This window comes from Paramisgurnus dabryanus, chromosome 7, assembly GCF_030506205.2.
Source record: "Paramisgurnus dabryanus chromosome 7, PD_genome_1.1, whole genome shotgun sequence".
NCBI classification, from domain to species: Eukaryota; Metazoa; Chordata; class Actinopteri; order Cypriniformes; family Cobitidae; genus Paramisgurnus; species Paramisgurnus dabryanus.
In genome coordinates, this window is record NC_133343.1 from 38,837,163 (window position 1) to 38,843,162 (window position 6,000).

The following is a 6,000-nucleotide window of genomic DNA, read 5'->3' on the forward strand; positions in this document are numbered from 1 at the left end:
GGGCCCTAATAAATCCGAGCAAAAACAATAGGGCTTCGCACCTACGGTGCAGGCCATTCTGGCCTGCTCCTCGGTGCTCGGGCCCTAAATATTGACAAAAGAATTGAAAATTGTAAATCTATCATGAACTCTTGGTTACAGAGAGATATAACAATTTTCGGGAGAATATTGTTATCAAAAATTGAAAGTCTTTCTAGATTAATTTATCCAGGTTTTTCATTGCCAATTTCTTACAGAAAGATAAAAGAAATTAATAAACTTCATTTTGATTTTATCTGGAGGAAAAAGTATCACTATATAAGGAAAAATGATATAATAAGAGAATATGAGGATGGTGGGTTAAAGGCAATAGATTTTGATATTATGAATGGAGTACTTAAAATCAAATGGCTTCAGTCTTTTGTTAGAAATGAGCATTCATTCTGGTTTGCAATTCCATCCAGTTTGTTAAAAAAATGTGGAGGTATTAAGTTTTTTTTACAATGTGACTTTGAGATATCTAAAATTCCACTGACACTATCAAACTTTCATAAACAAGTCCTTTTATATTGGAAAATGTGATTTAAACATAATTTCAGTCCTCATAATGTTTCCTTATGGAATAATCGTTATATTTTATTTCAAAGAAAATCTTTATTTTTGAAGGACTGGTGGCAAAGAGGTATTTGGTCAGTATTGCATATTATGGATAAAAATGGTTGCTTCCTTAGCTATATTGATTTCTGTTCTAAATTTAATTTTATGTGTGAGGAAAAAGTTTATTTGAAAGTTATTAAAAGTATTCCCTTACCATTCCTTAATATGCTAAAGGAGATTTTAAAATATTCGAATATTATCCCCAAAATTTTGGATCTTAAATTAAATTTTGCAGATGAGAAGTGTATTAATAAGTTTATAAGAAATTGTCTTATGCAGGAAAGCTATCCTGGCCCAATAAGAAGGAACTATATTTTTCAACATCTAAATAGGGAATCGGTTAATGAATTTAGATGCAAATATTTGTTATTTCCTCTTCCACCGAAATATAAAGAAGTGCACTTTAAAATTTTATATGACATTTATCCTGCTAAGGAGTTTCTGAGATTACGATTTAATGTGGATTGTAATATATGTCAATTTTGTAATAAGGACGTAGAAACTGTTGAACACTTATTTCTCCATTGTTGTCTGGTTAATTCATTTTGGACTGAAGTATTTCATTGGTTTAAACAAAGAATATCTTTTTTTCCATCTATTACTTGGGACATGTTGAGATTTGGAGTTCATTTGGAGGATAAAAGTGTAGACTTTGTTGTAAATTGTTTACTTATCATACAAAAATTCTTTATTCACAAATGTGAAGTTCTGAAAACAGCACCCCAGTTTCATGTTTTTAAAAAGGAGCTTGACATGTATACCAGAGGTGGGTAGTAACGAATTACATTTACTTCGTTACATTTACTTGAGTACAGTTTTTGGGTAACTAGTAAATTTAAGGATGGGTACTTTTTACTCTTACTCAAGTACATTTCTAGTGAAAAACCTGTACTTTGATTTCGCTACATTTGGCGGCGTTACTGCACTACTTTCAAATGGTAATAATTAATGAATATATATATATATATATATATATATATATATATATATATATATATATATATATATATATACACTATTAATGGTCATTTCACACACTGTCCGAGTTCTTTTGCCATATGCACTCTTGTGCAAGCGATGACAAAACCTAGTGTAAGTTAAACCATACAAACAGCACGTTCACATCTGCACATTTCCATATCATTACCCCACAACTAAACAAACTGAACTTCATAATGTAAGGACGTCTTGCATTTATACACAAATCCAGACATCTCACTAATGTGTAGAAAATACATTCAAATAAAAACGGGATTGTATTTTATTTAAATCCTTCCTAAAGAATGAATAAATAAAAATAAAAGAATAAAGTTTGATTTTAAAGAAACATGTATTCTATATTATAATACATGTAGAGTTGATTTGCACAAACAGATAAGTTCCATATGAAATTCTAAAATTATCATTTTTATTATACCCCTTTTATGTTCAGTAATTGCACTTTAATGGCAATGAAAATAACCTATTCATATAAAAACATGATAACAAACAGACACACACGTTCTTTTTTGTTTACTGTTTGCATGTTTAAAGGCAGACGCTCACAAGTTTGTGTTGTGAACATGAAAATAAATACAGAGTTAACCTTCAGAAAACATTTGTGTCACGTTATGTGATTTTAATGAACCCATTGCAGGACTGAGATAGGCTGCTTTAATTGTATATAAGCAGACCAATAAGACCTTTAAGGAGAGGTTTGTGAAAACCCTCCAAGTAGTCTTAAATTCAGTGCTTTTGCACTTCTTTATCAGATCGGAAGTAACGAGTAACTAACTACTTGAGTAGTTTTTTCATCTAATACTTTTTAACTCTTACTCAAGTAAATAATTAGATTTGATACTTTTACTTTTACTGGAGTACATTTTTGTATAAGTACTTGTACTTTTACTTGAGTACAGATTTTGGGTACTCTACCCACCTCTGATGTATACAGAGATCCAGAAAGTTATGAGATGTGAAAAGGCCAAAAATTACGTGTTTTGTTTAATAAGTTTGACCTTGTTTAATACCCTACATTGCTTTTGGTTGCATGAATATATATTTTATTTTTTGTTATTTTATTTGAATTATTGTCTGTATGGAGTTTTATTTCTATTGTTATAATATGAATTTTATGAATTTCTTAGTCTGTGAGGACTTACAGTTGTGTTTATGTTAGCCTATTTTGGTTTGTTAAGATGCTTGAAATGCAATAAAGAGAGAGAAAAAAAAGAACTCACAAGGCGCGCGCCCGCAAATAGGGGTGTTCAACTTCATGTGGCGCTGCAAGAACCGACAGTCGGATGACGTCAATGTACCGCGAGAGCGAGACTTCTACGTTTGAATTAGAATTCTCGCACTCGCGGTACGTTGACGTCTCACAGCGCCACATGAACTTGAACAAACCTAATAACACATAACAAAAGACAATATGTTAAAGAAAATAAAGATGTTAGGAAGACGGAATTGAAAATGAGTGTTTTAGAACTCGTTTAACATTAAAATTTTAATTTAAAGAGCACCTATTATGGGATACACGTTTTTAAACATCATTTTGTGTGTAAGTGTGTATTAGTACATGCTAACGATATTCAAAAAGTACATACCTCAAAGAAAACGATGACGCGAGTTATCGTCTCTAACGTTCGAGGACTACAAAAAACACTCGGATTGTAGGCAACAGTTTACTTCCTGGGATTAGTGACGTAGATAAGACCAACATTATCATAGTTCAGCTCTGCTTTGCTTGGGTAAGCCCTCAAAGACGAGGGTGGGGAGCGCCGAGTCAGAAGAGAGCTAAAATGGCGGAGGTTGGGAGTCCCTGCTTTTACTCTGTTTGCAAACTCTTGTTTCATCGTTTAAGCGATTAAATCTCTCGAGTAGACGCTGTCTCTTTAGATGCAAGGGCAAAATAGCACTTTATGGACTTCCACAGAGGACATCATGTTTAATACGGTTCCGGAAAAATCCAGTCAGAAGTTGTTCACGGAGTTTTCACAATAACTGCTTCTCATGAACCGAAGCTGGATTTGCCCGACGTCTCCTCTTGAAAGTTGGATTACTGTGCACTTCTGGATCACAGGCTGTAAGTATTCACGTTTATTATTTGCCTTTTACTGTACATTACGTAACCGGTAACCGGAGATTAACATAATGTGCGTGTAGAGCTAAGCTTGCAAGCGAACTGTTTTGTGTTGTAATACTGTATTTCATAAACAACGTACCATATTTACACACGTGTATGTTGAATTATGCAGACTATCGTTTTTTTTATCGATGTTGGTTAAGACATGTTTACAAACTTGCTAAGTTACCAGCTTAACTGTTACCGGTAAAATTTGTTCTCATGATCAAACTCAAGAAACTCTAAGTACAGATGATTTGTTTAAAGTTATATGTATTTTACTGTTGTATTTACTTGAAGCTTTCTTAGATTTTGAAACGAAGTAAACACGTAATGTGTGTTGCTAATGTTGGGCCATGTAATATGTAATACATTAACGTTTTAATGAATAGTCTAACGATTTATAGTCATGGTTCTCTATTGTTATAATATGTCTTTTTGACTGAATACATGTTTGTTTTATTTGTCTATATCCTAGATTCGCAGCTGGACACATCCTTCTACACTGTATGCAAACATGCAACATCATTACACACAGTACAAGGAGTCAGACTGGCATATGAGGAGCAAAGGTGTGTAACACAAATGATGTATTTAGCTAGTGAAACCACTACCAGTCTTAGATGTATAACTGATGATGACAAAGTTTTTTTTCTCTGCATAATCATAGGAACCCAGACAGTAGCATCGTTTCACAATGTTTCCATCACCATCATCAGTGGATGCCTTTGCCGTCCGTAGCCTGAGATTTCAGATTTGCAGCAAAAAAATTGGATTTTCTCATTTATTGGAATGCTATGCAGGTATTTAAGTATTTTAGTAACTGTGTTAAATAAAGTAGTATTTACTTTTACAATAAATTTATGCTTGCTTATATTTTTACAGGTTGTACCTTGCAGCCATCCATTACAATGTCACCAAGCCGTAACAAAAGCAGGAGAGGGAAAGTACAAGGCTATGTTCCCAAAACACACAAATTACATACCGTAAGCAGTAATGTTTTATTTCAAATACATTCATAATTAAAAACTTAATGTATGAAGCAGGGAAATAAATGATCAAAACAAAAGATTTATTGACTGCAATATTTCTACAGTTATGTGGATGATGTGATCAGGCTTGTTTTTGATGAGGTATTTGAATATAAGCTGAAGGAAACCCCGATTCCAATGGACCTGGCATCACAGTTTGAGAAACCTTCAAAGGAGGACGTGATTGCATGCCATCTTCAGTGCAGGGGTCGTCGGAAGCCAACATTCCAATCAGGAAGCTCCAAGCGTATCTGGAGAACAACACACAACAGGATGATAACCCTAAAGTGTCATCTTAGATAGCACCAGCTGACAAAGCTTTGATATGCCATTTATCTCAATAGATAGCTGTAAGAAGTGAATTGAACAATTTTTGAAAGAATAGCACAATATGGTTACTAAAGTATGTTTATTTGTATATTGTTTAACATTTAAATATATATTTGTAATAAATAAACTTTTGACTGACTACTATATTTTCTTTAAAGTTACATCTTTTGTTCTTTTGGGTACTTTGTTACTATAATAATACTTTAGTGTTATTGGTTTAAAAATGTAATAAAACTTAATCTAGTCCTGCGCCTTAAAGGCTTATAGTCGGTACAATAAATGTTCTGTGTGTAGGGATTTAGACAATTTGTGCAAAACCTGGATGATGAATCACGCAGGTAAGAGGCCCTGGAACCTGTTGCATTCTCCTTAAAACCTAGTAAGTAAAAACATAGCACAGTCTTTCATAATAAAGTTTACCATAGTAAAATAATGTAGACTAACATTCATTTCAATTAATACTTTCTTTGTACTACATTTGGTGTTTCCATATAGTTTGCACAGTAAAATAGTATGTAAGCAGTATTTTATAATTAAGTTTACTATAGTAAAATAATGTAGAAATTACCAAGTGAAATCGTTTTATAATCATTTCAACAAATACTTTATATGTGCTACATTTGGTGTTTCCATATAGTTTGCACAGTAATACAGTATGTAAGCAGTCTTTTATAATAAATTTTACTAGAGTAAAATAATGTAGAAATTACCAAGTGAAATCGTTTTATAATCATTTCAACAAATACTTTCTATGTGCTACATTTGGTGTTTCCATATAGTTATGTAGTACGTTATAATTACCTTTTGGATGTCTTTGCAACACATTTTCGTCTTCGTTTAGCATTCTGGCAGAGCTAAGGACACCTAAAAAAGTTAAATCCAATCGCATTCATTGACGGA

At 32.7% G+C, this 6,000-nt stretch overlaps 1 long non-coding RNA gene across 2 annotated transcripts in view; it reads left to right on the plus strand.

Annotated features, from left to right (window-relative positions):
* Nucleotides 1-4,713, plus strand: part of LOC135734354 (uncharacterized) — a 352,561-nt gene extending 347,848 nt beyond the window's left edge. For both annotated transcript variants that reach the window (XR_010527292.2, XR_012337066.1), the window contains exons 6-8: nucleotides 4,218-4,311; nucleotides 4,410-4,542; nucleotides 4,625-4,713. This is a non-coding gene — a long non-coding RNA (uncharacterized lncRNA). The remainder of the gene's footprint in view (nucleotides 1-4,217; nucleotides 4,312-4,409; nucleotides 4,543-4,624) is intronic.
* The last annotated feature ends 1,287 nt before the right edge of the window (nucleotides 4,714-6,000 follow it).